The sequence below is a fragment of the Lissotriton helveticus genome, chromosome 1_2 (genome assembly GCF_964261635.1).
Source record: "Lissotriton helveticus chromosome 1_2, aLisHel1.1, whole genome shotgun sequence".
Taxonomy (NCBI): Eukaryota; Metazoa; Chordata; class Amphibia; order Caudata; family Salamandridae; genus Lissotriton; species Lissotriton helveticus.
The window spans coordinates 339077999-339094489 of NC_136058.1; the positions used below are offsets into that span (position 1 = coordinate 339077999).

The 16491-nt window shown below is 45.3% G+C and overlaps 32 non-coding genes across 32 annotated transcripts; 8 read left to right on the plus strand and 24 right to left on the minus strand.

The window, feature by feature from the left end:
- Positions 1-450: 450 nt before the first annotated feature.
- On the minus strand, positions 451-522 carry TRNAA-UGC (transfer RNA alanine (anticodon UGC)). Its single transcript has one exon. It is a non-coding gene; the product is annotated as a tRNA-Ala (tRNA).
- A 164-nt stretch (positions 523-686) lies between these two features.
- On the plus strand, positions 687-759 carry TRNAM-CAU (transfer RNA methionine (anticodon CAU)). The gene has a single exon. It is a non-coding gene; the product is annotated as a tRNA-Met (tRNA).
- A 195-nt stretch (positions 760-954) lies between these two features.
- On the minus strand, positions 955-1026 carry TRNAA-CGC (transfer RNA alanine (anticodon CGC)). Its single transcript has one exon. It is a non-coding gene; the product is annotated as a tRNA-Ala (tRNA).
- A 613-nt stretch (positions 1027-1639) lies between these two features.
- Positions 1640-1725, minus strand: TRNAY-GUA (transfer RNA tyrosine (anticodon GUA)). Its single transcript is given in 2 exon segments — positions 1640-1675; positions 1689-1725. It is a non-coding gene; the product is annotated as a tRNA-Tyr (tRNA).
- Positions 1726-2481: 756 nt separating this feature from the next.
- TRNAA-UGC (transfer RNA alanine (anticodon UGC)) lies at positions 2482-2553 on the minus strand. Its single transcript has one exon. It is a non-coding gene; the product is annotated as a tRNA-Ala (tRNA).
- Positions 2554-2717: 164 nt separating this feature from the next.
- On the plus strand, positions 2718-2790 carry TRNAM-CAU (transfer RNA methionine (anticodon CAU)). Its single transcript has one exon. It is a non-coding gene; the product is annotated as a tRNA-Met (tRNA).
- Positions 2791-2985: 195 nt separating this feature from the next.
- TRNAA-CGC (transfer RNA alanine (anticodon CGC)) lies at positions 2986-3057 on the minus strand. The gene has a single exon. It is a non-coding gene; the product is annotated as a tRNA-Ala (tRNA).
- A 613-nt stretch (positions 3058-3670) lies between these two features.
- On the minus strand, positions 3671-3756 carry TRNAY-GUA (transfer RNA tyrosine (anticodon GUA)). The gene is given in 2 exon segments: positions 3671-3706; positions 3720-3756. It is a non-coding gene; the product is annotated as a tRNA-Tyr (tRNA).
- A 756-nt stretch (positions 3757-4512) lies between these two features.
- Positions 4513-4584, minus strand: TRNAA-UGC (transfer RNA alanine (anticodon UGC)). The gene has a single exon. It is a non-coding gene; the product is annotated as a tRNA-Ala (tRNA).
- A 164-nt stretch (positions 4585-4748) lies between these two features.
- On the plus strand, positions 4749-4821 carry TRNAM-CAU (transfer RNA methionine (anticodon CAU)). Its single transcript has one exon. It is a non-coding gene; the product is annotated as a tRNA-Met (tRNA).
- A 195-nt stretch (positions 4822-5016) lies between these two features.
- Positions 5017-5088, minus strand: TRNAA-CGC (transfer RNA alanine (anticodon CGC)). Its single transcript has one exon. It is a non-coding gene; the product is annotated as a tRNA-Ala (tRNA).
- Positions 5089-5701: 613 nt separating this feature from the next.
- On the minus strand, positions 5702-5787 carry TRNAY-GUA (transfer RNA tyrosine (anticodon GUA)). The gene is given in 2 exon segments: positions 5702-5737; positions 5751-5787. It is a non-coding gene; the product is annotated as a tRNA-Tyr (tRNA).
- Positions 5788-6543: 756 nt separating this feature from the next.
- On the minus strand, positions 6544-6615 carry TRNAA-UGC (transfer RNA alanine (anticodon UGC)). Its single transcript has one exon. It is a non-coding gene; the product is annotated as a tRNA-Ala (tRNA).
- A 164-nt stretch (positions 6616-6779) lies between these two features.
- TRNAM-CAU (transfer RNA methionine (anticodon CAU)) lies at positions 6780-6852 on the plus strand. The gene has a single exon. It is a non-coding gene; the product is annotated as a tRNA-Met (tRNA).
- A 195-nt stretch (positions 6853-7047) lies between these two features.
- Positions 7048-7119, minus strand: TRNAA-CGC (transfer RNA alanine (anticodon CGC)). The gene has a single exon. It is a non-coding gene; the product is annotated as a tRNA-Ala (tRNA).
- A 613-nt stretch (positions 7120-7732) lies between these two features.
- On the minus strand, positions 7733-7818 carry TRNAY-GUA (transfer RNA tyrosine (anticodon GUA)). The gene is given in 2 exon segments: positions 7733-7768; positions 7782-7818. It is a non-coding gene; the product is annotated as a tRNA-Tyr (tRNA).
- Positions 7819-8574: 756 nt separating this feature from the next.
- TRNAA-UGC (transfer RNA alanine (anticodon UGC)) lies at positions 8575-8646 on the minus strand. The gene has a single exon. It is a non-coding gene; the product is annotated as a tRNA-Ala (tRNA).
- A 164-nt stretch (positions 8647-8810) lies between these two features.
- TRNAM-CAU (transfer RNA methionine (anticodon CAU)) lies at positions 8811-8883 on the plus strand. The gene has a single exon. It is a non-coding gene; the product is annotated as a tRNA-Met (tRNA).
- A 195-nt stretch (positions 8884-9078) lies between these two features.
- Positions 9079-9150, minus strand: TRNAA-CGC (transfer RNA alanine (anticodon CGC)). The gene has a single exon. It is a non-coding gene; the product is annotated as a tRNA-Ala (tRNA).
- A 613-nt stretch (positions 9151-9763) lies between these two features.
- Positions 9764-9849, minus strand: TRNAY-GUA (transfer RNA tyrosine (anticodon GUA)). The gene is given in 2 exon segments: positions 9764-9799; positions 9813-9849. It is a non-coding gene; the product is annotated as a tRNA-Tyr (tRNA).
- A 756-nt stretch (positions 9850-10605) lies between these two features.
- Positions 10606-10677, minus strand: TRNAA-UGC (transfer RNA alanine (anticodon UGC)). Its single transcript has one exon. It is a non-coding gene; the product is annotated as a tRNA-Ala (tRNA).
- Positions 10678-10841: 164 nt separating this feature from the next.
- Positions 10842-10914, plus strand: TRNAM-CAU (transfer RNA methionine (anticodon CAU)). The gene has a single exon. It is a non-coding gene; the product is annotated as a tRNA-Met (tRNA).
- A 195-nt stretch (positions 10915-11109) lies between these two features.
- TRNAA-CGC (transfer RNA alanine (anticodon CGC)) lies at positions 11110-11181 on the minus strand. Its single transcript has one exon. It is a non-coding gene; the product is annotated as a tRNA-Ala (tRNA).
- Positions 11182-11794: 613 nt separating this feature from the next.
- On the minus strand, positions 11795-11880 carry TRNAY-GUA (transfer RNA tyrosine (anticodon GUA)). Its single transcript is given in 2 exon segments — positions 11795-11830; positions 11844-11880. It is a non-coding gene; the product is annotated as a tRNA-Tyr (tRNA).
- Positions 11881-12636: 756 nt separating this feature from the next.
- On the minus strand, positions 12637-12708 carry TRNAA-UGC (transfer RNA alanine (anticodon UGC)). Its single transcript has one exon. It is a non-coding gene; the product is annotated as a tRNA-Ala (tRNA).
- A 164-nt stretch (positions 12709-12872) lies between these two features.
- TRNAM-CAU (transfer RNA methionine (anticodon CAU)) lies at positions 12873-12945 on the plus strand. Its single transcript has one exon. It is a non-coding gene; the product is annotated as a tRNA-Met (tRNA).
- A 195-nt stretch (positions 12946-13140) lies between these two features.
- Positions 13141-13212, minus strand: TRNAA-CGC (transfer RNA alanine (anticodon CGC)). Its single transcript has one exon. It is a non-coding gene; the product is annotated as a tRNA-Ala (tRNA).
- A 613-nt stretch (positions 13213-13825) lies between these two features.
- On the minus strand, positions 13826-13911 carry TRNAY-GUA (transfer RNA tyrosine (anticodon GUA)). Its single transcript is given in 2 exon segments — positions 13826-13861; positions 13875-13911. It is a non-coding gene; the product is annotated as a tRNA-Tyr (tRNA).
- A 756-nt stretch (positions 13912-14667) lies between these two features.
- Positions 14668-14739, minus strand: TRNAA-UGC (transfer RNA alanine (anticodon UGC)). The gene has a single exon. It is a non-coding gene; the product is annotated as a tRNA-Ala (tRNA).
- A 164-nt stretch (positions 14740-14903) lies between these two features.
- TRNAM-CAU (transfer RNA methionine (anticodon CAU)) lies at positions 14904-14976 on the plus strand. Its single transcript has one exon. It is a non-coding gene; the product is annotated as a tRNA-Met (tRNA).
- A 195-nt stretch (positions 14977-15171) lies between these two features.
- On the minus strand, positions 15172-15243 carry TRNAA-CGC (transfer RNA alanine (anticodon CGC)). Its single transcript has one exon. It is a non-coding gene; the product is annotated as a tRNA-Ala (tRNA).
- Positions 15244-15856: 613 nt separating this feature from the next.
- Positions 15857-15942, minus strand: TRNAY-GUA (transfer RNA tyrosine (anticodon GUA)). Its single transcript is given in 2 exon segments — positions 15857-15892; positions 15906-15942. It is a non-coding gene; the product is annotated as a tRNA-Tyr (tRNA).
- Positions 15943-16491: the final 549 nt, after the last annotated feature.

Consider the following 16491-nt stretch of genomic DNA (forward strand, 5'->3'; position numbering starts at 1 on the left):
TAACCGTGAGAAAAATGACAGAAAGTTATGGGAGTCATTACCACGCACCCAGCTTCAAGAACATGCATTTTGGGTTCATTTTTGAAAGGAAAGAGAATGGAAAAATCAGTAGAGTAAAGGCAACATATTCAGTTTTTCTTGAAGCTACTGTAGAGAGTCTCTGGTTTAGAGGAAGAACCCTTACCAATGACCAAGATGGCTGCCACAGATTTCTATCCTAAATGTATTAAGATTGCCAAGATTAATCATCACTTTGATGGCTTAAACAAGTAAGATTCTTTGGTTCTATAAGCATCAAAAATGAGATAGCCCCATTTCATGGGGTTTTCCAAGGCACACGTCTCACAGTTTAAGTGGGGTTCGTATCCCAGTTGCATGACATATCTCTTCCTTAATACTGACAGCCAGCCTAGTTTTCTGCCAAAATACAAGATAAGCATGGCAAAAGTCTGGAGATGCCGGGGATTGATCCCGGGGCCTCATACATGCAAAGTATGCGCTCTACCACTGAGCTACATCCCCTTGTATGCCAAGTTTTACTGTATGCATGGAAACCCTGAATGTAAGTGTCTGCCAAGTCAACCCACTTGACACTGCAGCATAAAGTCTCAGTCAGGAAAATCCTTAAGCCTCGCACCTGGATTATCTTCCTGGTCTATAGTCTTGTTTAGAGATGCTTGTGTGCAGCCTTCTTAGCGCAGTAGGCAGCGCGTCAGTCTCATAATCTGAAGGTCCTGAGTTCGTTCCTCAGAGAGGGCATTTATTTCCTCCTTTTGGCAAGCAAAATTCTCAGATTTTCTTGAAAAGTGGAAACTATGCCTATTTCAAACAATATTTTTCAATGCAACCTATTTAAGTGGGGTTCTGACCCCCCAACTGCCTGAGAAACCTCAACTTTCCACAAGGTGGCAGGCTAGCGTTCTGGAAAAAGCCGAGATACAGAACAGCGACTCCTGGAGATGCCGGGGATTGAACCCGGGGCCTCATACATGCGAAGCATGCGCTCTACCACTGAGCTACATCCCCTCCACTGCCCTCTAAAGTTTTGCTGGATGCAAGGAGACTCTGGAGCCCACGGACTGCAAAGTCTCGATTTGAGACTAGAATGTAAAGTGTCAGGCATGAAATTGCCCACGCCTTACGTGAGGGCTGTCTTCATGGAGCATATACTTAGTGCAATCAGGGTTCGATTCTCCGGCAGGGCTTTTATTTGCTCAGTTTGGAATGCAAAACTTCTCAGGATTTCCCCAAATGTGTAAACTGTTGGTCTACTTTCCAGCTTGCTCAGCCTTTCGGGGGATGATTCCATTGGCTATGCCCTCTTGCCCATCGGTGGACACTCAAATTGAAGGCAAGTCACAGTGTGATTGGCTGCCAAGCAGCTACCGTGGTGCAATGCAATTGGAAGTCTGCCAAGGGCATACATGTACTAATGCAATGCTTTGGTAGCAGTTTTGATCAGCAGGTTTCCTTTACTGTTCTTCACGCCTCCCCTAGCGATGACTATGTCATCAATTCCCTTTGAAAGCAGATAGAGTACGCTTCTTTTCCAGTATTTATCGAAGCTCGGGGACTTTTTCATAATCAACGGAAGGTATTGTTGATTAACAGCAAAAGACATGGAAATGAACCCACAAAATCCTTCGAGCCGGATTTGAACCAGCGACCTAAGGATGCCCGAATTAATGCTACAGTCCTCCGCTCTACCAACTGAGCTATCGAAGGAGGGGTAGCAGAAGCTCATAGCACTGAAATTACCTCTCGCTCAAGAAAGGTTGTGGGGGGTGGGGACCAGGAGCAGACAGATGAAAATCATCAATATTAATCGCGGCTCCCTCTCAAAGCTACCACTTCTGAGAGCACACTGTGAGTTACGTCTTATCACCTCAAAGGAGGATTTCACACCAAAGTGGATGTTCCGTCTTGGCTTGGTGAAAAGCAGGGGCGCCGCAATGATGAATTTTAAAGAAAGGAAAGGAACTTTGATACAAAGACCTTAGGAAGCATTGGTGGCAAATGGATGGAAGCCTTTAACCGTGAGAAAAATGACAGAAAGTTATGGGAGTCATTACCACGCACCCAGCTTCAAGAACATGCATTTTGGGTTCATTTTTGAAAGGAAAGAGAATGGAAAAATCAGTAGAGTAAAGGCAACATATTCAGTTTTTCTTGAAGCTACTGTAGAGAGTCTCTGGTTTAGAGGAAGAACCCTTACCAATGACCAAGATGGCTGCCACCGATTTCTATCCTAAATGTATTAAGATTGCCAAGATTAATCATCACTTTGATGGCTTAAACAAGTAAGATTCTTTGGTTCTATAAGCATCAAAAATGAGATAGCCCCATTTCATGGGGTTTTCCAAGGCACACGTCTCACAGTTTAAGTGGGGTTCGTATCCCAGTTGCATGACATATCTCTTCCTTAATACTGACAGCCAGCCTAGTTTTCTGCCAAAATACAAGATAAGCATGGCAAAAGTCTGGAGATGCCGGGGATTGAACCCGGGGCCTCATACATGCAAAGCATGCGCTCTACCACTGAGCTACATCCCCTTGTATGCCAAGTTTTACTGTATGCATGGAAACCCTGAATGTAAGTGTCTGCCAAGTCAACCCACTTGACACTGCAGCATAAAGTCTCAGTCAGGAAAATCCTTAAGCCTCGCAACTGGATTATCTTCCTGATCTATAGTCTTGTTTAGAGATGCTTGTGTGCAGCCTTCTTAGCGCAGTAGGCAGCGCGTCAGTCTCATAATCTGAAGGTCCTGAGTTCGTTCCTCAGAGAGGGCATTTATTTCCTCCTTTTGGCAAGCAAAATTCTCAGATTTTCTTGAAAAGTGGAAACTATGCCTATTTCAAACAATATTTTTCAATGCAACCTATTTAAGTGGGGTTCTGACCCCCCAACTGCCTGAGAAACCTCAACTTTCCACAAGGTGGCAGGCTAGCCTTCTGGAAAAAGCCGAGATACAGAACAGCGACTCCTGGAGATGCCGGGGATTGAACCCGGGGCCTCATACATGCGAAGCATGCGCTCTACCACTGAGCTACATCCCCTCCACTGCCCTCTAAAGTTTTGCTGGATGCAAGGAGACTCTGGAGCCCACGGACTGCAAAGTCTCGATTTGAGACTAGAATGTAAAGTGTCAGGCATGAAATTGCCCACGCCTTACGTGAGGGCTGTCTTCATGGAGCATATACTTAGTGCAATCAGGGTTCGATTCTCCGGCAGGGCTTTTATTTGCTCAGTTTGGAATGCAAAACTTCTCAGGATTTCCCCAAATGTGTAAACTGTTGGTCTACTTTCCAGCTTGCTCAGCCTTTCGGGGGATGATTCCATTGGCTATGCCCTCTTGCCCATCGGTGGACACTCAAATTGAAGGCAAGTCACAGTGTGATTGGCTGCCAAGCAGCTACCGTGGTGCAATGCAATTGGAAGTCTGCCAAGGGCATACATGTACTAATGCAATGCTTTGGTAGCAGTTTTGATCAGCAGGTTTCCTTTACTGTTCTTCACGCCTCCCCTAGCGATGACTATGTCATCAATTCCCTTTGAAAGCAGATAGAGTACGCTTCTTTTCCAGTATTTATCGAAGCTCGGGGACTTTTTCATAATCAACGGAAGGTATTGTTGATTAACAGCAAAAGACATGGAAATGAAACCACAAAATCCTTCGAGCCGGATTTGAACCAGCGACCTAAGGATGCCCGAATTAATGCTACAGTCCTCCGCTCTACCAACTGAGCTATCGAAGGAGGGGTAGCAGAAGCTCATAGCACTGAAATTACCTCTCGCTCAAGAAAGGTTGTGGGGGGTGGGGACCAGGAGCAGACAGATGAAAATCATCAATATTAATCGCGGCTCCCTCTCAAAGCTACCACTTCTGAGAGCACACTGTGAGTTACGTCTTATCACCTCAAAGGAGGATTTCACACCAAAGTGGATGTTCCGTCTTGGCTTGGTGAAAAGCAGGGGCGCCGCAATGATGAATTTTAAAGAAAGGAAAGGAACTTTGATACAAAGACCTTAGGAAGCATTGGTGGCAAATGGATGGAAGCCTTTAACCGTGAGAAAAATGACAGAAAGTTATGGGAGTCATTACCACGCACCCAGCTTCAAGAACATGCATTTTGGGTTCATTTTTGAAAGGAAAGAGAATGGAAAAATCAGTAGAGTAAAGGCAACATATTCAGTTTTTCTTGAAGCTACTGTAGAGAGTCTCTGGTTTAGAGGAAGAACCCTTACCAATGACCAAGATGGCTGCCACAGATTTCTATCCTAAATGTATTAAGATTGCCAAGATTAATCATCACTTTGATGGCTTAAACAAGTAAGATTCTTTGGTTCTATAAGCATCAAAAATGAGATAGCCCCATTTCATGGGGTTTTCCAAGGCACACGTCTCACAGTTTAAGTGGGGTTCGTATCCCAGTTGCATGACATATCTCTTCCTTAATACTGACAGCCAGCCTAGTTTTCTGCCAAAATCCAAGATAAGCATGGCAAAAGTCTGGAGATGCCGGGGATTGATCCCGGGGCCTCATACATGCAAAGTATGCGCTCTACCACTGAGCTACATCCCCTTGTATGCCAAGTTTTACTGTATGCATGGAAACCCTGAATGTAAGTGTCTGCCAAGTCAACCCACTTGACACTGCAGCATAAAGTCTCAGTCAGGAAAATCCTTAAGCCTCGCACCTGGATTATCTTCCTGGTCTATAGTCTTGTTTAGAGATGCTTGTGTGCAGCCTTCTTAGCGCAGTAGGCAGCGCGTCAGTCTCATAATCTGAAGGTCCTGAGTTCGTTCCTCAGAGAGGGCATTTATTTCCTCCTTTTGGCAAGCAAAATTCTCAGATTTTCTTGAAAAGTGGAAACTATGCCTATTTCAAACAATATTTTTCAATGCAACCTATTTAAGTGGGGTTCTGACCCCCCAACTGCCTGAGAAACCTCAACTTTCCACAAGGTGGCAGGCTAGCGTTCTGGAAAAAGCCGAGATACAGAACAGCGACTCCTGGAGATGCCGGGGATTGAACCCGGGGCCTCATACATGCGAAGCATGCGCTCTACCACTGAGCTACATCCCCTCCACTGCCCTCTAAAGTTTTGCTGGATGCAAGGAGACTCTGGAGCCCACGGACTGCAAAGTCTCGATTTGAGACTAGAATGTAAAGTGTCAGGCATGAAATTGCCCACGCCTTACGTGAGGGCTGTCTTCATGGAGCATATACTTAGTGCAATCAGGGTTCGATTCTCCGGCAGGGCTTTTATTTGCTCAGTTTGGAATGCAAAACTTCTCAGGATTTCCCCAAATGTGTAAACTGTTGGTCTACTTTCCAGCTTGCTCAGCCTTTCGGGGGATGATTCCATTGGCTATGCCCTCTTGCCCATCGGTGGACACTCAAATTGAAGGCAAGTCACAGTGTGATTGGCTGCCAAGCAGCTACCGTGGTGCAATGCAATTGGAAGTCTGCCAAGGGCATACATGTACTAATGCAATGCTTTGGTAGCAGTTTTGATCAGCAGGTTTCCTTTACTGTTCTTCACGCCTCCCCTAGCGATGACTATGTCATCAATTCCCTTTGAAAGCAGATAGAGTACGCTTCTTTTCCAGTATTTATCGAAGCTCGGGGACTTTTTCATAATCAACGGAAGGTATTGTTGATTAACAGCAAAAGACATGGAAATGAACCCACAAAATCCTTCGAGCCGGATTTGAACCAGCGACCTAAGGATGCCCGAATTAATGCTACAGTCCTCCGCTCTACCAACTGAGCTATCGAAGGAGGGGTAGCAGAAGCTCATAGCACTGAAATTACCTCTCGCTCAAGAAAGGTTGTGGGGGGTGGGGACCAGGAGCAGACAGATGAAAATCATCAATATTAATCGCGGCTCCCTCTCAAAGCTACCACTTCTGAGAGCACACTGTGAGTTACGTCTTATCACCTCAAAGGAGGATTTCACACCAAAGTGGATGTTCCGTCTTGGCTTGGTGAAAAGCAGGGGCGCCGCAATGATGAATTTTAAAGAAAGGAAAGGAACTTTGATACAAAGACCTTAGGAAGCATTGGTGGCAAATGGATGGAAGCCTTTAACCGTGAGAAAAATGACAGAAAGTTATGGGAGTCATTACCACGCACCCAGCTTCAAGAACATGCATTTTGGGTTCATTTTTGAAAGGAAAGAGAATGGAAAAATCAGTAGAGTAAAGGCAACATATTCAGTTTTTCTTGAAGCTACTGTAGAGAGTCTCTGGTTTAGAGGAAGAACCCTTACCAATGACCAAGATGGCTGCCACCGATTTCTATCCTAAATGTATTAAGATTGCCAAGATTAATCATCACTTTGATGGCTTAAACAAGTAAGATTCTTTGGTTCTATAAGCATCAAAAATGAGATAGCCCCATTTCATGGGGTTTTCCAAGGCACACGTCTCACAGTTTAAGTGGGGTTCGTATCCCAGTTGCATGACATATCTCTTCCTTAATACTGACAGCCAGCCTAGTTTTCTGCCAAAATACAAGATAAGCATGGCAAAAGTCTGGAGATGCCGGGGATTGAACCCGGGGCCTCATACATGCAAAGCATGCGCTCTACCACTGAGCTACATCCCCTTGTATGCCAAGTTTTACTGTATGCATGGAAACCCTGAATGTAAGTGTCTGCCAAGTCAACCCACTTGACACTGCAGCATAAAGTCTCAGTCAGGAAAATCCTTAAGCCTCGCAACTGGATTATCTTCCTGATCTATAGTCTTGTTTAGAGATGCTTGTGTGCAGCCTTCTTAGCGCAGTAGGCAGCGCGTCAGTCTCATAATCTGAAGGTCCTGAGTTCGTTCCTCAGAGAGGGCATTTATTTCCTCCTTTTGGCAAGCAAAATTCTCAGATTTTCTTGAAAAGTGGAAACTATGCCTATTTCAAACAATATTTTTCAATGCAACCTATTTAAGTGGGGTTCTGACCCCCCAACTGCCTGAGAAACCTCAACTTTCCACAAGGTGGCAGGCTAGCCTTCTGGAAAAAGCCGAGATACAGAACAGCGACTCCTGGAGATGCCGGGGATTGAACCCGGGGCCTCATACATGCGAAGCATGCGCTCTACCACTGAGCTACATCCCCTCCACTGCCCTCTAAAGTTTTGCTGGATGCAAGGAGACTCTGGAGCCCACGGACTGCAAAGTCTCGATTTGAGACTAGAATGTAAAGTGTCAGGCATGAAATTGCCCACGCCTTACGTGAGGGCTGTCTTCATGGAGCATATACTTAGTGCAATCAGGGTTCGATTCTCCGGCAGGGCTTTTATTTGCTCAGTTTGGAATGCAAAACTTCTCAGGATTTCCCCAAATGTGTAAACTGTTGGTCTACTTTCCAGCTTGCTCAGCCTTTCGGGGGATGATTCCATTGGCTATGCCCTCTTGCCCATCGGTGGACACTCAAATTGAAGGCAAGTCACAGTGTGATTGGCTGCCAAGCAGCTACCGTGGTGCAATGCAATTGGAAGTCTGCCAAGGGCATACATGTACTAATGCAATGCTTTGGTAGCAGTTTTGATCAGCAGGTTTCCTTTACTGTTCTTCACGCCTCCCCTAGCGATGACTATGTCATCAATTCCCTTTGAAAGCAGATAGAGTACGCTTCTTTTCCAGTATTTATCGAAGCTCGGGGACTTTTTCATAATCAACGGAAGGTATTGTTGATTAACAGCAAAAGACATGGAAATGAAACCACAAAATCCTTCGAGCCGGATTTGAACCAGCGACCTAAGGATGCCCGAATTAATGCTACAGTCCTCCGCTCTACCAACTGAGCTATCGAAGGAGGGGTAGCAGAAGCTCATAGCACTGAAATTACCTCTCGCTCAAGAAAGGTTGTGGGGGGTGGGGACCAGGAGCAGACAGATGAAAATCATCAATATTAATCGCGGCTCCCTCTCAAAGCTACCACTTCTGAGAGCACACTGTGAGTTACGTCTTATCACCTCAAAGGAGGATTTCACACCAAAGTGGATGTTCCGTCTTGGCTTGGTGAAAAGCAGGGGCGCCGCAATGATGAATTTTAAAGAAAGGAAAGGAACTTTGATACAAAGACCTTAGGAAGCATTGGTGGCAAATGGATGGAAGCCTTTAACCGTGAGAAAAATGACAGAAAGTTATGGGAGTCATTACCACGCACCCAGCTTCAAGAACATGCATTTTGGGTTCATTTTTGAAAGGAAAGAGAATGGAAAAATCAGTAGAGTAAAGGCAACATATTCAGTTTTTCTTGAAGCTACTGTAGAGAGTCTCTGGTTTAGAGGAAGAACCCTTACCAATGACCAAGATGGCTGCCACAGATTTCTATCCTAAATGTATTAAGATTGCCAAGATTAATCATCACTTTGATGGCTTAAACAAGTAAGATTCTTTGGTTCTATAAGCATCAAAAATGAGATAGCCCCATTTCATGGGGTTTTCCAAGGCACACGTCTCACAGTTTAAGTGGGGTTCGTATCCCAGTTGCATGACATATCTCTTCCTTAATACTGACAGCCAGCCTAGTTTTCTGCCAAAATACAAGATAAGCATGGCAAAAGTCTGGAGATGCCGGGGATTGAACCCGGGGCCTCATACATGCAAAGCATGCGCTCTACCACTGAGCTACATCCCCTTGTATGCCAAGTTTTACTGTATGCATGGAAACCCTGAATGTAAGTGTCTGCCAAGTCAACCCACTTGACACTGCAGCATAAAGTCTCAGTCAGGAAAATCCTTAAGCCTCGCAACTGGATTATCTTCCTGATCTATAGTCTTGTTTAGAGATGCTTGTGTGCAGCCTTCTTAGCGCAGTAGGCAGCGCGTCAGTCTCATAATCTGAAGGTCCTGAGTTCGTTCCTCAGAGAGGGCATTTATTTCCTCCTTTTGGCAAGCAAAATTCTCAGATTTTCTTGAAAAGTGGAAACTATGCCTATTTCAAACAATATTTTTCAATGCAACCTATTTAAGTGGGGTTCTGACCCCCCAACTGCCTGAGAAACCTCAACTTTCCACAAGGTGGCAGGCTAGCCTTCTGGAAAAAGCCGAGATACAGAACAGCGACTCCTGGAGATGCCGGGGATTGAACCCGGGGCCTCATACATGCGAAGCATGCGCTCTACCACTGAGCTACATCCCCTCCACTGCCCTCTAAAGTTTTGCTGGATGCAAGGAGACTCTGGAGCCCACGGACTGCAAAGTCTCGATTTGAGACTAGAATGTAAAGTGTCAGGCATGAAATTGCCCACGCCTTACGTGAGGGCTGTCTTCATGGAGCATATACTTAGTGCAATCAGGGTTCGATTCTCCGGCAGGGCTTTTATTTGCTCAGTTTGGAATGCAAAACTTCTCAGGATTTCCCCAAATGTGTAAACTGTTGGTCTACTTTCCAGCTTGCTCAGCCTTTCGGGGGATGATTCCATTGGCTATGCCCTCTTGCCCATCGGTGGACACTCAAATTGAAGGCAAGTCACAGTGTGATTGGCTGCCAAGCAGCTACCGTGGTGCAATGCAATTGGAAGTCTGCCAAGGGCATACATGTACTAATGCAATGCTTTGGTAGCAGTTTTGATCAGCAGGTTTCCTTTACTGTTCTTCACGCCTCCCCTAGCGATGACTATGTCATCAATTCCCTTTGAAAGCAGATAGAGTACGCTTCTTTTCCAGTATTTATCGAAGCTCGGGGACTTTTTCATAATCAACGGAAGGTATTGTTGATTAACAGCAAAAGACATGGAAATGAAACCACAAAATCCTTCGAGCCGGATTTGAACCAGCGACCTAAGGATGCCCGAATTAATGCTACAGTCCTCCGCTCTACCAACTGAGCTATCGAAGGAGGGGTAGCAGAAGCTCATAGCACTGAAATTACCTCTCGCTCAAGAAAGGTTGTGGGGGGTGGGGACCAGGAGCAGACAGATGAAAATCATCAATATTAATCGCGGCTCCCTCTCAAAGCTACCACTTCTGAGAGCACACTGTGAGTTACGTCTTATCACCTCAAAGGAGGATTTCACACCAAAGTGGATGTTCCGTCTTGGCTTGGTGAAAAGCAGGGGCGCCGCAATGATGAATTTTAAAGAAAGGAAAGGAACTTTGATACAAAGACCTTAGGAAGCATTGGTGGCAAATGGATGGAAGCCTTTAACCGTGAGAAAAATGACAGAAAGTTATGGGAGTCATTACCACGCACCCAGCTTCAAGAACATGCATTTTGGGTTCATTTTTGAAAGGAAAGAGAATGGAAAAATCAGTAGAGTAAAGGCAACATATTCAGTTTTTCTTGAAGCTACTGTAGAGAGTCTCTGGTTTAGAGGAAGAACCCTTACCAATGACCAAGATGGCTGCCACCGATTTCTATCCTAAATGTATTAAGATTGCCAAGATTAATCATCACTTTGATGGCTTAAACAAGTAAGATTCTTTGGTTCTATAAGCATCAAAAATGAGATAGCCCCATTTCATGGGGTTTTCCAAGGCACACGTCTCACAGTTTAAGTGGGGTTCGTATCCCAGTTGCATGACATATCTCTTCCTTAATACTGACAGCCAGCCTAGTTTTCTGCCAAAATCCAAGATAAGCATGGCAAAAGTCTGGAGATGCCGGGGATTGAACCCGGGGCCTCATACATGCAAAGTATGCGCTCTACCACTGAGCTACATCCCCTTGTATGCCAAGTTTTACTGTATGCATGGAAACCCTGAATGTAAGTGTCTGCCAAGTCAACCCACTTGACACTGCAGCATAAAGTCTCAGTCAGGAAAATCCTTAAGCCTCGCACCTGGATTATCTTCCTGGTCTATAGTCTTGTTTAGAGATGCTTGTGTGCAGCCTTCTTAGCGCAGTAGGCAGCGCGTCAGTCTCATAATCTGAAGGTCCTGAGTTCGATCCTCAGAGAGGGCATTTATTTCCTCCTTTTGGCAAGCAAAATTCTCAGATTTTCTTGAAAAGTGGAAACTATGCCTATTTCAAACAATATTTTTCAATGCAACCTATTTAAGTGGGGTTCTGACCCCCCAACTGCCTGAGAAACCTCAACTTTCCACAAGGTGGCAGGCTAGCCTTCTGGAAAAAGCCGAGATACAGAACAGCGACTCCTGGAGATGCCGGGGATTGAACCCGGGGCCTCATACATGCGAAGCATGCGCTCTACCACTGAGCTACATCCCCTCCACTGCCCTCTAAACTTTTGCTGGATGCAAGGAGACTCTGGAGCCCACGGACTGCAAAGTCTCGATTTGAGACTAGAATGTAAAGTGTCAGGCATGAAATTGCCCACGCCTTACGTGAGGGCTGTCTTCATGGAGCATATACTTAGTGCAATCAGGGTTCGATTCTCCGGCAGGGCTTTTATTTGCTCAGTTTGGAATGCAAAACTTCTCAGGATTTCCCCAAATGTGTAAACTGTTGGTCTACTTTCCAGCTTGCTCAGCCTTTCGGGGGATGATTCCATTGGCTATGCCCTCTTGCCCATCGGTGGACACTCAAATTGAAGGCAAGTCACAGTGTGATTGGCTGCCAAGCAGCTACCGTGGTGCAATGCAATTGGAAGTCTGCCAAGGGCATACATGTACTAATGCAATGCTTTGGTAGCAGTTTTGATCAGCAGGTTTCCTTTACTGTTCTTCACGCCTCCCCTAGCGATGACTATGTCATCAATTCCCTTTGAAAGCAGATAGAGTACGCTTCTTTTCCAGTATTTATCGAAGCTCGGGGACTTTTTCATAATCAACGGAAGGTATTGTTGATTAACAGCAAAAGACATGGAAATGAAACCACAAAATCCTTCGAGCCGGATTTGAACCAGCGACCTAAGGATGCCCGAATTAATGCTACAGTCCTGCGCTCTACCAACTGAGCTATCGAAGGAGGGGTAGCAGAAGCTCATAGCACTGAAATTACCTCTCGCTCAAGAAAGGTTGTGGGGGGTGGGGACCAGGAGCAGACAGATGAAAATCATCAATATTAATCGCGGCTCCCTCTCAAAGCTACCACTTCTGAGAGCACACTGTGAGTTACGTCTTATCACCTCAAAGGAGGATTTCACACCAAAGTGGATGCTCCGTCTTGGCTTGGTGAAAAGCAGGGGCGCCGCAATGATGAATTTTACAGAAAGGAAAGGAACTTTGATACAAAGACCTTAGGAAGCATTGGTGGCAAATGGATGGAAGCCTTTAACCGTGAGAAAAATGACAGAAAGTTATGGGAGTCATTACCACGCACCCAGCTTCAAGAACATGCATTTTGGGTTCATTTTTGAAAGGAAAGAGAATGGAAAAATCAGTAGAGTAAAGGCAACATATTCAGTTTTTCTTGAAGCTACTGTAGAGAGTCTCTGGTTTAGAGGAAGAACCCTTACCAATGACCAAGATGGCTGCCACAGATTTCTATCCTAAATGTATTAAGATTGCCAAGATTAATCATCACTTTGATGGCTTAAACAAGTAAGATTCTTTGGTTCTATAAGCATCAAAAATGAGATAGCCCCATTTCATGGGGTTTTCCAAGGCACACGTCTCACAGTTTAAGTGGGGTTCGTATCCCAGTTGCATGACATATCTCTTCCTTAATACTGACAGCCAGCCTAGTTTTCTGCCAAAATCCAAGATAAGCATGGCAAAAGTCTGGAGATGCCGGGGATTGATCCCGGGGCCTCATACATGCAAAGTATGCGCTCTACCACTGAGCTACATCCCCTTGTATGCCAAGTTTTACTGTATGCATGGAAACCCTGAATGTAAGTGTCTGCCAAGTCAACCCACTTGACACTGCAGCATAAAGTCTCAGTCAGGAAAATCCTTAAGCCTCGCACCTGGATTATCTTCCTGGTCTATAGTCTTGTTTAGAGATGCTTGTGTGCAGCCTTCTTAGCGCAGTAGGCAGCGCGTCAGTCTCATAATCTGAAGGTCCTGAGTTCGTTCCTCAGAGAGGGCATTTATTTCCTCCTTTTGGCAAGCAAAATTCTCAGATTTTCTTGAAAAGTGGAAACTATGCCTATTTCAAACAATATTTTTCAATGCAACCTATTTAAGTGGGGTTCTGACCCCCCAACTGCCTGAGAAACCTCAACTTTCCACAAGGTGGCAGGCTAGCGTTCTGGAAAAAGCCGAGATACAGAACAGCGACTCCTGGAGATGCCGGGGATTGAACCCGGGGCCTCATACATGCGAAGCATGCGCTCTACCACTGAGCTACATCCCCTCCACTGCCCTCTAAAGTTTTGCTGGATGCAAGGAGACTCTGGAGCCCACGGACTGCAAAGTCTCGATTTGAGACTAGAATGTAAAGTGTCAGGCATGAAATTGCCCACGCCTTACGTGAGGGCTGTCTTCATGGAGCATATACTTAGTGCAATCAGGGTTCGATTCTCCGGCAGGGCTTTTATTTGCTCAGTTTGGAATGCAAAACTTCTCAGGATTTCCCCAAATGTGTAAACTGTTGGTCTACTTTCCAGCTTGCTCAGCCTTTCGGGGGATGATTCCATTGGCTATGCCCTCTTGCCCATCGGTGGACACTCAAATTGAAGGCAAGTCACAGTGTGATTGGCTGCCAAGCAGCTACCGTGGTGCAATGCAATTGGAAGTCTGCCAAGGGCATACATGTACTAATGCAATGCTTTGGTAGCAGTTTTGATCAGCAGGTTTCCTTTACTGTTCTTCACGCCTCCCCTAGCGATGACTATGTCATCAATTCCCTTTGAAAGCAGATAGAGTACGCTTCTTTTCCAGTATTTATCGAAGCTCGGGGACTTTTTCATAATCAACGGAAGGTATTGTTGATTAACAGCAAAAGACATGGAAATGAACCCACAAAATCCTTCGAGCCGGATTTGAACCAGCGACCTAAGGATGCCCGAATTAATGCTACAGTCCTCCGCTCTACCAACTGAGCTATCGAAGGAGGGGTAGCAGAAGCTCATAGCACTGAAATTACCTCTCGCTCAAGAAAGGTTGTGGGGGGTGGGGACCAGGAGCAGACAGATGAAAATCATCAATATTAATCGCGGCTCCCTCTCAAAGCTACCACTTCTGAGAGCACACTGTGAGTTACGTCTTATCACCTCAAAGGAGGATTTCACACCAAAGTGGATGTTCCGTCTTGGCTTGGTGAAAAGCAGGGGCGCCGCAATGATGAATTTTAAAGAAAGGAAAGGAACTTTGATACAAAGACCTTAGGAAGCATTGGTGGCAAATGGATGGAAGCCTTTAACCGTGAGAAAAATGACAGAAAGTTATGGGAGTCATTACCACGCACCCAGCTTCAAGAACATGCATTTTGGGTTCATTTTTGAAAGGAAAGAGAATGGAAAAATCAGTAGAGTAAAGGCAACATATTCAGTTTTTCTTGAAGCTACTGTAGAGAGTCTCTGGTTTAGAGGAAGAACCCTTACCAATGACCAAGATGGCTGCCACAGATTTCTATCCTAAATGTATTAAGATTGCCAAGATTAATCATCACTTTGATGGCTTAAACAAGTAAGATTCTTTGGTTCTATAAGCATCAAAAATGAGATAGCCCCATTTCATGGGGTTTTCCAAGGCACACGTCTCACAGTTTAAGTGGGGTTCGTATCCCAGTTGCATGACATATCTCTTCCTTAATACTGACAGCCAGCCTAGTTTTCTGCCAAAATACAAGATAAGCATGGCAAAAGTCTGGAGATGCCGGGGATTGAACCCGGGGCCTCATACATGCAAAGCATGCGCTCTACCACTGAGCTACATCCCCTTGTATGCCAAGTTTTACTGTATGCATGGAAACCCTGAATGTAAGTGTCTGCCAAGTCAACCCACTTGACACTGCAGCATAAAGTCTCAGTCAGGAAAATCCTTAAGCCTCGCAACTGGATTATCTTCCTGATCTATAGTCTTGTTTAGAGATGCTTGTGTGCAGCCTTCTTAGCGCAGTAGGCAGCGCGTCAGTCTCATAATCTGAAGGTCCTGAGTTCGTTCCTCAGAGAGGGCATTTATTTCCTCCTTTTGGCAAGCAAAATTCTCAGATTTTCTTGAAAAGTGGAAACTATGCCTATTTCAAACAATATTTTTCAATGCAACCTATTTAAGTGGGGTTCTGACCCCCCAACTGCCTGAGAAACCTCAACTTTCCACAAGGTGGCAGGCTAGCCTTCTGGAAAAAGCCGAGATACAGAACAGCGACTCCTGGAGATGCCGGGGATTGAACCCGGGGCCTCATACATGCGAAGCATGCGCTCTACCACTGAGCTACATCCCCTCCACTGCCCTCTAAAGTTTTGCTGGATGCAAGGAGACTCTGGAGCCCACGGACTGCAAAGTCTCGATTTGAGACTAGAATGTAAAGTGTCAGGCATGAAATTGCCCACGCCTTACGTGAGGGCTGTCTTCATGGAGCATATACTTAGTGCAATCAGGGTTCGATTCTCCGGCAGGGCTTTTATTTGCTCAGTTTGGAATGCAAAACTTCTCAGGATTTCCCCAAATGTGTAAACTGTTGGTCTACTTTCCAGCTTGCTCAGCCTTTCGGGGGATGATTCCATTGGCTATGCCCTCTTGCCCATCGGTGGACACTCAAATTGAAGGCAAGTCACAGTGTGATTGGCTGCCAAGCAGCTACCGTGGTGCAATGCAATTGGAAGTCTGCCAAGGGCATACATGTACTAATGCAATGCTTTGGTAGCAGTTTTGATCAGCAGGTTTCCTTTACTGTTCTTCACGCCTCCCCTAGCGATGACTATGTCATCAATTCCCTTTGAAAGCAGATAGAGTACGCTTCTTTTCCAGTATTTATCGAAGCTCGGGGACTTTTTCATAATCAACGGAAGGTATTGTTGATTAACAGCAAAAGACATGGAAATGAAACCACAAAATCCTTCGAGCCGGATTTGAACCAGCGACCTAAGGATGCCCGAATTAATGCTACAGTCCTGCGCTCTACCAACTGAGCTATCGAAGGAGGGGTAGCAGAAGCTCATAGCACTGAAATTACCTCTCGCTCAAGAAAGGTTGTGGGGGGTGGGGACCAGGAGCAGACAGATGAAAATCATCAATATTAATCGCGGCTCCCTCTCAAAGCTACCACTTCTGAGAGCACACTGTGAGTTACGTCTTATCACCTCAAAGGAGGATTTCACACCAAAGTGGATGTTCCGTCTTGGCTTGGTGAAAAGCAGGGGCGCCGCAATGATGAATTTTAAAGAAAGGAAAGGAACTTTGATACAAAGACCTTAGGAAGCATTGGTGGCAAATGGATGGAAGCCTTTAACCGTGAGAAAAATGACAGAAAGTTATGGGAGTCATTACCACGCACCCAGCTTCAAGAACATGCATTTTGGGTTCATTTTTGAAAGGAAAGAGAATGGAAAAATCAGTAGAGTAAAGGCAACATATTCAGTTTTTCTTGAAGCTACTGTAGAGAGTCTCTGGTTTAGAGGAAGAACCCTTACCAATGACCAAGATGGCTGCCACAGATTTCTATCCTAAATGTATTAAGATTGCCAAGATT